Consider the following 12,214-nt stretch of genomic DNA (forward strand, 5'->3'; position numbering starts at 1 on the left):
GTTGTAAGCCGAACCCTTAAACTAACCCTGAACCTGACACTTACCCTAACACTACTAGCTCTGAACATCACCCTAACCCTAAACCTAACCCTAACCTTAACTCTAGCCCTAAAACCCTAAAACTAACCCTAATAGTCACCCTAGTACTTATATTAGCCCTCACCCTAGCCCAACTCTAATTTAACCCCAAACCTAGCTCTAATCCTAGCTTTTACACTGGACCTATTCATAACCATAAACCTAGTCCTAAACCGATCTCTAACTCTATCCATTACCTTTACCCAAACCATAACACAAATGCTAACCATAGGCATGAACCTAAACCTATACCTAATATTTACCCAATCTATTACCCTGAACCTAACTCGAACCTAAACCTAAACCTAAACCTATCAGTACCCTAACCCTAACACTAACAATAATTCAAGTTCTATCTTTAAACCTTAACCTACCCAACCCTAACACTGACCTTGACCCTAATAAAACCCTTAGCTCTAAACTTGAACATAAACCTACACCTAACCCTTAACCTAGACGTATCTATAATCCTAACCCTAATACTATCTTTTACCATAATTCTGGACCTGAAATTAGTCCTAGCCCTAATCCTAGTCCTAAACCTAAAACAAACCCTAGCCCAAATTCTAGTCCTAAACCTAGATTTAATCATAACCCTAACACTAAACCTACCACCTAACACAAATTGTAACCCTCACCCTACATCTATACCTAGCTATAATGCCATCACTTACCCTAGGCTAAACCCTAAACCTAACCCTAACTCTAGACTTAAGCCAAACAATAAATCTATCCCTAATCCCAGCACTAATTTAGCCCTATCTCTAACCCTAGCCCTAAGACTCACTCTAACTCTCACCCTATACCTATCCCTAGTTCTAATCCTATCCTTTAAAAAATCTTATCCCTAGCCCTAACCCTTGCTCTATCCTCAGTCTCAGCCTTAACCCTAGATCTAACCCTAACTCTAAATCTAACCCTAAGCCTAAGCCTAAGCTTAAAACTTACACTATACCTAAACCTAACCCTAATACTAAACCAAACCAAGCAATAGCCCTAACTCTAAACATTAAATTAAACCAAACCTTAACACTAAATCTAGAACTATCCCTAGCCCTAATTCGAGTTCTAACACTAACTTTAAAACTAACACTGACCCTGACTCATATCCTAACACTCAACCTAACTCTAAACACTGCCCTCACCTTAAACCAAATGCTAAGAATAAATCAAACAATAATTCGAGACTATAACTAACCTTAAAATGAACCTTGACCTGACTCTTATCCTAACACAAACCCTAGCTATAAATATTACCCTAAATTTAAACCTAACCCTAATACTAAAACTAACCTAATTTTAACTCTAGTTATTACATTAGCCATGGTGCTAATCTTATCCCTAAACCTAACAAAAATACTAGCCCTAAACCTAGATTTAAACCTAACTCTAACCCTAACCAGAGCCCTAAACCTAGCTCTAAACCAATCCCTTACCCTAAGCAAAACCCTAAACCTAAGGGTAACCCAAGACCTAATCTTATTTTTTAGGCTAATCAAAATACTAACTCTATTAATAGCCCTAACCCTAGCTCTCATTCTAGCTCTAACCCTATCCCAAATTCTATCCCTAACCCTGACCCTCATACTGACCCTACTACTAATCCTAGGTATAATTCTAACCCTATCTCTAACCCAAAAACTATGGTAATCCTATCCCTATACCTAACCCTGAAGCTAACTCCCAGCCTAGCCCTAACATTAGCTCAGAACCTAATTCTTACTCTAAATGTAACTCTAATCCTAACCATAGTTTTAATCCTCACCCTAACCCTAACTCAAGACATAATTCTAACCATAACCCTACCTATAACGTTAACTCTAACTGTATTCATTACCCTAAGCATTACCCTTATGCTAAATTAACTCTAGGCCTAACCCTAACCCTATCACTATCCCCCAAACTGTCAATTATCCTAAGCCTAATCTGAACCCTAAACCTAACCTTATCATTACCATAATGCTAAATCTAATGCTAATTTGAGCCCTAACCCTAAACTCAAACCTAAACCAATGCCCAACACTGACCCTGACATTACTAATTCCCCTAGCTCTAAACCTGACAATTACCCTATACCTAGCCCTTACACTAGACTTAGCCATAAACCTAACCTTAAAACTATCCCTAACCATTACCCTAGACCTGATTTTAGCCCGAGCCATAATCCTCACCCTAACCCCTGCACAAACCCTAGTTCTTATCCTAGCCCTAAACATAGCCTTAATTATAAACCTAACCCTAAACCTAGGTCTAACCCTAACTGTAACCATAGCCCCAAACCTAGTCCTAATATAATCCTATCCCTAACCCTATCCCTAACCCTAATCCTAGCCCAAAGACTAACTCTAACTCTCACCCTAGCCCTAACTCTAGTTCTAAACCTATACTATACTGGAACCTAATCCTAGCCTGAGCCTTAGGACTAACCCTAGCCCTATTCATATCCCTGGCCATAACCCTAGATCTAACCCTAACTCTAAATCTAACCCTAACAACAAGCCTAAGCCTAAACCTATCCCTACCCCTAAACCTAATGCTAATCCTAAAACTAGATTTAACCCTAGCCCTAGCTCTAAAATAAAACCAAGCCATACACCTAACCCTAATCCTTAACATAAACCAAGCCCTAATTCTACACCTAGCCCTAACCCTAGCAATAATTCGAGTCTTAAGCTGAACCCTAAAACTAATCCTCAATTTGACTCTGACCTTAACACTAACCCTAGGTCTAAACATCACCCTAACCCTAAACCTAAACTTAACACTAGACCTAGCCCTAACTCCTAACACTAAAATTTGCCCTAATCATAACTCTAGTAATTGCATTAGCCTTGCATTACCCTAGCCCTAACTTAACCCAAATCCTAGCCCCATTCAGAGCCCTAATCCTAGCTTTAACACTAAACCTACCTCTAACCCTATCACTAATTGTAACCATAAACCTAGTGTAACACTAGCTCTAACCCTATCCATTACCCTAACCATAACCCTTACCTTAATGCTAGGCCTAGGGCTAAACCTAACCCTATACCAAATATTTACCCTATCCATTACCCTAAATCTAACCTGAAACCTAAACCAAAACCAATCATTACGCTGATCCTAAACTTTATGCTAATTCGAGTCCTAAATTTAAACCTTAACCTATACAAAAAACTAATCGTGACCATGAATCTAATAATACCCTTAGCTCTAAACCTGACCCTAACCCTAAACCTAATGCTTACATAAAACTAAACTTAAACTACATTTAACCAAAACCCAAGAACTTAAATTAGCCCTAAATATAATCCTAGACATACTTCTAGCCTTAATCCTAACCCGAGTCATAACCTGAGCCCTAACCCTAATTCTAACCCTCACCCTAGCCCTAAATCTACCTATAAAACCACCCCTTACCATAAACCTAACCATAACCCTAAACCTAAACCTAACCCCTGCCCTACCCTAGGCCTAATACTAACACTAAGTCTAGCGCTAATCCTAGCCCTAATTTAATCCTATCCTAACCCCAACCCTACCCCTAAGACTAACTATAACTCTTGCCTTAGCCCTAGCCCTAGTTCTATACTTAGCCCTATCTCAACTCTACATCTAAACCTAAGTCTAAATCTAAATCTAACTCTCAATCATAAGCCAAACCAAACCCTAACACTACACCTAACCATAATGCTAATCCTAAGACTTGCCCTAGACCTTGCCCTAGCCATAAAACAAAACCAAGCCATATCCCTAACACAAACCCTTAACCTAAACCAAACCCAAAACTTACACCTATCTCTAACCCTAACTCCATAAATTAATGTGACCCTGATACTGAAGCTAACACTAATCCTAGCTCTAATCATCACCCTAACTTAAATTAACCTTAACACTAGACCTAGACTTAACCATAACCTTAAAACCAGCCTTAATTGTAACACTAGTTTATACATTATTGTCCTAACCCTAGCATTAACGCTAACACTAATTCTAATCTGGATCCAAGCCCTAAACCTAGATTTTACCCCAATCTTAACCCTAACACTAGCCCTAAACCTAACCCTAACCCTAGCACTAACCCAAGCTCTAACTCTATCCCTTACCCTAAGAAAAACCCTAACCCAAATGCTAACCCTAATCTTAACCCTAATACTTAGCCTAACTTCAACTCTAACCATATTACTAGTCTTAACCCTAGCCCTCATTATACCTCTAATTTCTAACCCTGACACTCATCTGACCCTACAAGTAACCCTAGGTATAAACCTGACCCTAAACCTAAACCAAAACCTACACTAGACCTGACGGTAACCCTATACTTATACCTAAGCCTAACAGTAGAACTAGACTCAAAGCTAATCCTAAATATAGCTATAACTCTAGCCCTAGACCTAAATAAAATCCTAGCATTAGCCCTAACAATAAACCTTAACCTAAACCAAACACTTACCCTATCCCTAGACCTATACCTAGTCCTAATTCTTGCTCTAACCCTAAATCTAACCCTATCCCGAAAACTGACCTGATCCTAACACTTAAACTAGCTTAATATCAGACACTAACTCCAAACCTAGACCTAACACTAGACCTAGCTATAACCCTAAACCTAAATCTAGCCCTAAACATAACCCTAACTTTTACATTACACATAGTCCTAACCCTAGCCCTAAACCTAACACAAATCCTAGAGCTATTCCTAGGCCTAAACTTAGCTCTAAGCATAACCTAAGGCTTGCCCTAACCCTAATCCTAACTCTAACCCTAAACCTCTCCTTATACCTAACCCTAGATCAAAGCCTATTCCTTACACTAAATATAACCCTAGCCCTATCCTAAATCCTAATCCTAAACCTAGCCCTAATTCTAACCTTAAACTTAGCCCAAATTTTAGCTCTAACCATATCCATTAATCTAACCCTAACCCTAACCCTAATTATAAGCCTAACCTTACACTAAACCTAACTCTAACCATAATCTTGAGTTCAGAAGTAAACATAAACCTAAGCCTTTCACTAGCCCTAACCCTAGCTCAAACACTAACCCTTATGCTAACCTAACCATAACCTTAACCCTAAACTAACACTTACCCTAACCCTAATACTTACCCTAAACCAAACCCTAGCCCTATCCATAAACCTAACCCTAATCCTAGACTTATTTCAAACCACAACCTATCCCTAACCCTAGCTCTAAAACTCTCCACTGCACTAAGCATTACCCCAACCCTAATGCTAACCCTAAACCGATCGCTGAAACATAACACACCTGTTACCTTAAATCTTAACTAAAATCTGGAGTAAACTGTTCCATGACCTTGACTCTAAGCCTAACCCTAAGGCTAATATGAGTCCTAAACCCTTAACCTTAATGTAAACCAAACACTAACCCTGACCCTGACAGTGACACAAATAATAATTCTAGCTCTAATTCTGACCTTTAACATAAACCAAACCCTTACACTAGACCTAGCCATAACCTAACCCTAAAACTATCCTTACCCTTTACCCTAGACCTGATATTATCCCTAGCCCAAGTCCTAGCCCTAACCCTATCAGAAAACCTACTCTTCATCCTAGCCCTAATCCTAGCCTTAATCCTAAACTGAACCATAAACCTAGGCCTAATTCTAATTCTAACTCTTACCCTAGCCCTTGACCTAGCTATAATGCCACCCATTCCTCAAAACTTAACCCTAACCCCAGTGCTAACCCTAACCCTAGCCCAACCCCTAGGCTTAAACCTAACACTGACCCTAGTCCTAATCCTAGCTCTAATTTAGCCCTAACCCTAATGCTTACACTAAAACTACTCTGAAGAATAACTCTAATTCTCACCCTAGATGAATCCCTAGTTCTAAAAATATGGCTTACCATAACCGTAACCCTAGCCCTAACCCTAGAAGAAGCCCTAACATTAGATCAACCCTAACATTAAATCTAAACCTAACCCTAAGCCTAAACTTCACTCTAACACTAGCCCTAACCCTGACACTAATACAAAAATCTAGCCTTAACCCTAGGCCTAGCCCTAAAACGAAACTGAGCCATAGACTAACCATAACCCTTAACCTAAACCAAAACCTAACCCTACACCTAGCACTATCTTTAGCCCCAATTCGAGTCCTAAACCTAACACTAAAATTAAACCTGACCCTGACACTGACCCTAAATATAACCCTTGCTCTAAACATCACCCTAATGCTAACCCTAGAACTGGCACTAATTGTAACACTAGTTCATATATTAGCCATAGCCCTAACCCTGGCCCTAATCAAACCCAAAACCTAGCCTTTATTTGAGACCCTAGTTTTAAACCTAACCCTGACACAAAACCTAGCCTTAACCTTACCTATTCCTAACCAGAATCCTAACCATAACCCTAGCCTTACCACTAACTCTAACCCTATCCATAACCATAACCCTATGCGTAACCCTAGGCCTAACCCTAACCTTATCGCTCACCCTAATCTTATTCATTAACCTAAACCTAACCTGAACCCTAAACCTAACAATATCATCACCCCAACCCTAAACCTAATGCTAATTTTAGCCCTAATCCTAAACTTTACCTAAGCCAAACCCCAAATCTGACACTTCCCGTAATAATATACCTAGCTCTAACCCTGAACCTACCCCTAAACCTTATACTAGACCTAGCCATAAACCTAACCCTAATACTATTCCTAACGTAACCATAGGCCTGATATTTGCCCTAGCTGTAATCCTAGCACTAACCTAAACACAGACCATACCACTAATCTTAAACCTAACCCTAAACCTAGCCTTAATCCAATCCATAACCCTAGCCCAAAACTTAGCTGTATCCCTATCAATTGCCTTAAACATATCCCTAATTCTAATGCTAACCCTAGGCCTAAATCTAAACCTATGCCTAACCATAACCTTATATCTTATGCTTAACCTAACCTGAACCCTATACCTAACCCTCTCATTACCCTAACCCAAACCCTAATGCTAATTTGGGCCCTAACCCTAAACCCTAACCTAAACAAAATCCTAAACATGACCCTAAGCCTGACCCTAATAATACCCCTAGATTTAAATGTGACACTTACCCTAAATCTATCCCTTATACGAAACATAACCATAAACCTAACCCTAACCCTAACCGTAGCCCTAGAACTGACATTTGCCCTAACACTAATCTTAGCCCTAACCAAATAACAAACCCTAGCCCTCATCCTACCCCTTAATGTAGCCTTAATCATAACTCTAAAGAAACCCTTCCTCTAACCCTAATTCTAACCTTTGTCCTTTCCATAAACCTAGCTTTAAACCCATTATTTACACTAAACCTAAACCTAAGCCCAAAACTAAACTTAGGCCTAAACATAAACATAAACCTAGCCCTATTTCTAGCCTTAATTAAGCCCTATACCTAACAAACCCTAAACTTATCCCTAAGACTATCTCTCACTCTCGCCCAAGCCCTATCCCTAGTTCTGACCTTAATTTTATCATAACCATAATCCTAGCTATAAGCCTAGAACTAACACTAGCCATATCCTTAGACCTAGACCTAACCCTAGATCTAAACCTAACTCTAAATCTAACTCTAAACCTAAGACTACACCTAACGCTAATACTAGTCCTAAACTAACGCTAATCTTAAAACTAGCCTTAACCATAGCCCTAGCGCTAAAACGAAACCAAACCATAGCCCTAATTTAAAACTTAACCTAAACCAAAACATAACCCTACACATAGCCCTAACCTTAGCCCTAATTCGAGGCCAAACCCTAAACCTAATACTAACCCTGACCTTAATTTTGACCCTAATACTAACCCTAGCTCTAAACATAATCCTAATTTTAAACCTAAATCCAACACTAGACCTACTCCTAACCCCAAACTTATAATTAGCCCAAATCATAACTCTACTGCAAATATTGGCAGTAACATTAAACCTAGCTCTAACTCTAACCAAAATTTGCCCCTAATCTGAAACCTAACACTAGCTTTAACACTAAACCTAATCCTAACACTAGCCCTAACCCTACCCTAAAAGTAGCCCCAAACTTAGTTCTAACCCTATCCCTTACCCTAAGCCAAACCTAACCCTAATCCTATTACTAGTTCTAACCAAAGGCCTAATTCTAGCTGTAACCATGACTCAAACCTTACACTTATTCTGACCCTAATGTTAACCGTAGGTCTAAACCTGACCCTAACCCTATACTGAACCCAAACACTAGCACAGGAAATAAACCTTTTCCTAAACCTAACCCTATCACTAGCCCTAGACCTAAATCTAATCCTAAATCTAGCTATATCTCTAGCCCTAGACATAAACAAAAACCTAGCCCTAGCTCTAATAATAAACCTTAACCTAACCCAAACACTAACCCTACCCCTAGACCTAACCCTAGTGATAATTCTGGCTTTAACCCTAAAGCTAACTCTAACCTGAACACTGACCCTGACCCAAAAACTAACTCTAGGTATAAACATCATGCTAACACTAATCCTAAACCTAACACTTGACCTAGCCATAACACTAACTCAAAAACTGACCCTAATCATAACCCTAGTTTGTACATTAGCTGTAGCCCTAACCCTAGCCCTAACCCAACACAAAACCTGGCCCTAATCCAATCGCTAACCCTAGTTAATCCTAACACTAACCCTAGCACTAAGCCAGTTTCTAATCCTTCCCTAAACATACCTCTTATCCTATTTGTTACCTTAAACCAAATCCTAAATCTAATGCTAACCCTAGTCCTAACCCTAATCCATAGCCTAACCTAAAACCTAACCATATTATTTATTCTAACCCTAGCCCTCATTTTAGCTCTAACCATAAGCCAAACCCTGATCCTTACCCTGAAACTTATACTGAACCTAACACTAACCATATATCTAAACCTGACCCTAAACTTAACGCAAACCCTAACATTAGCCCTACTGGTAATTCTATAACTAAACCTAAAACTAACACTAGTCCTAGACCTAAACCTAATCCTAAATCTAGCCATAACTCTAGACCTAGATCTGAACAAAAACCTTGAACTATCCCTTACAGTGACCATTAACATATCCCAAACACTAACCCTACTTCTAGATCTAAACCTAGTCCTAATTCTGGCACTAACCCAAACACTCACTCTAAAATAAACACTGACCCTGACCCTAACATAAACCTAGCTATAAAGCTCACCCTAACTCAAAACCTAATCCTAACACTTCACCTAGCCATAACCCTAACTCTAAAACTAGCCCTAATCATAACAATAATTCTTAAATACCCATGGCCCTTACCCTAGGCCTAAATTAACACAAAACCTAGCCCTAATCCTAGGCCTAAACCTAGTCTATGTGTAACCCTAAACATAACCCTAGCCCTAACCCTAACCCTAACCCTCCCTTTAGACCTAACCCTAGCTCAAAGCCTAAATTTTACCCTAAACATAACCCTAGCCCTATCCCAAACCCTAACCTAACTGTAGCTCTAATCCTACCCTGTACCATAGCAATAACCATAGCTCTAATTCTATACAATACCTTAATTTTAGCCCTAATCCTAACCATAAACCTAGCCCTAAACCTAGCTCTAAACCTATCCATTTTCCTAAACATAATCCTAACCCTAATTCTTAACCTAGGCTTCACCATAACACTATCACAATCTCAAAACCTATCCATTACCCTAAAACTAAACTGTACCCTAATCCTAAGCTTATTCATTACCCTAACCCTAACTCTAAACTTAACGCTAATTAAAGTCCTAAAACCTAAACCTTAACCTAAACTGAACAAGAAGACATAACCTGAATTTAATAATACATCTAGCTCTAAACTTGATCATTACCCTAAATTTAACCCTTACACTAGACCTAACAATGAACATAACCCTAATCTATCCTTAACTGTAACCCTAGACTTAATCCTACACACTTAACCGAACACAAACCCTAACTCTAAAACTTATCCTAACTGAAAAACTAATCCTAACACTAGACAAACCCTAAATCTACCCATAACCATAATCCTAGGTCTTACATTACCCATAAAAGTAACATTACCCCAAAACTTCACACACAACCTAGCCCTAATCCTAGCCCTAAACTTGACCTATGCATAACCCCAATCCTATCCCTAGCACTGACCTTAACCCTAACACTTGCCCTGGCCCTAACCCTACTCAAACACTAATCCTTACCTTAAAAATAAAAATAGACCTAAACCTGAACCTAACCCTAAAAGTAGCCCTAATCCTAACTGTAACCATAGCACAAATCCTAGCAAAAAATCTATCCATTACTTCAAACATAACCCTAAACCTAATGCTAACCCAAGCCATAACCCTAATCCTAACCCTATCTCTTACCCTCACCCTAGACCTAACCCTAGCTCAAACCCTAACACTTCTACTAAACCTTACACTAACATTAACCCTAGGCCTATCTCTAAACCTAGAAAAAATCCTAACATTAACACAAGCCTAACACTAGCAGTAACACTATCTTTTATCCTAAACATAAACAGAACAAAAATGCTAACCCTAGGCCTAATCCTATTACTATCACTAATATTAACTCTATCTATCACTCTAAACCTAACCTGAACCCTAAACCTAACACTATCCATTACTTTAACCCTAACCTTAATATTAATTTGAGCCATAACCCTAAACCTTATCCTAAACCAAACCCTAAACCGAACTCTGACCATAAAAGTACACCTAGCTCTAAACCTTACCTTTACCCTAAACCTAACTTTCAACCAGACCTAGCCCTAAACCTAAAGTTAAGAGTATTCCTAACCATAACCCTAGGCCTGACATTAGCCTCAGCTCTAATCCTAGCTCTAACCCTAACACAATCCCTAGCCCTCATCCAAGCCCTAAACCTAGCCTTAATCCTAACCTGAACACTCACCCTATTCCTATACCTAATTTTAACCCTCGCCCTAGCCCTGAACCTAGCATAATCTCATTCATTCCCCTAAAACTAGTCATAAAACTAACACTAACACTAACCCTAATTCTAGCCCTAACCATGGGCCTAACCTTAACACTAAACTTAATGCTAATCAAGCCCTAATTTAGCACTAACCCCAAGCAAATCCCTAAATCTAGCCCTAAGAATAACTCTAACTCTCAACCTAGCCCTATTTCTATTTTTAAACCTGTCCATTACCATAAATCTAACACTAGCCATAACGTTAGCCCTAATGCTAGATCTAACCAAAACTCTAAATTATAGTAACCCTAGCCTTAAGCCTAAACCTCACCCTATCACTAGCTGAACATTATCACTAATAATAAAACTAATCTTAACCTTAGCCCTAGCCCTAAAACAAAACCTCACCATTACCCTAAACATAAACCTAACCTAAACCAAAACCTAACCCTACAACTAGTCATTACCCTAGCTTAAATTTGAGTCCTAGGACTAAAATTAACCCTTACCCTGACTCTTATCCAAACACTAAACCTAGCTCTGTATATCACCCTAACCATAAAGCAAATGCAATTACTATTCTGAGCCCAAACCCTAACCTTAAAACTAATCCTAATAATAACCCTACTTCTTAATTAGCCATAGTCCTAATACTAGCCCTAACCCCAAAACAAAAAATGCCCTAATCGGAGCCCTAAAACTAGATTTAACCCTAACCCTAACCCTAACTCTAGCCCTAAACATAACCCTATCACTAGCTATAAGCCTAGATATAACCCTATTCCTTATCCTAAGCCAAACCTGATCCACAATGCTAACCCTAGTTCTAATTGTAATCCTTAGCCTACATCAAACACTAACCCTATTACTAGTCCAAACCTAGCCCTCATTCTAGCTCTAAACCTAACCCAAAAGCTAACTCTAACCTTTACCCTTATTCTGACCATAAAACTAATTATAGGTCTAAACCTGACCCTAACCCTAAATTGAACCCTGAAACTAGCCCTACCAGTGAACTTTTATCTAAACATAACCTTAACACTACCTCTAGACTTAAACCTAATCTTAAATCTAGCAATAACTCTAGCCATAGACCTAAACAACTTAGTACTAGTCCTAACAATAACACTTAACCTAAACCAAACGATAACACTACCCCCAGAACTAACCCTACTCCTGATTATGGCTTTCACCCTAACTCTAATCTGAACACTGACCCTTACACTAACACTA

The sequence above is a fragment of the Marmota flaviventris genome, unplaced genomic scaffold (genome assembly GCF_047511675.1).
Source record: "Marmota flaviventris isolate mMarFla1 unplaced genomic scaffold, mMarFla1.hap1 Scaffold_125, whole genome shotgun sequence".
NCBI classification, from domain to species: domain Eukaryota; kingdom Metazoa; phylum Chordata; class Mammalia; order Rodentia; family Sciuridae; genus Marmota; species Marmota flaviventris.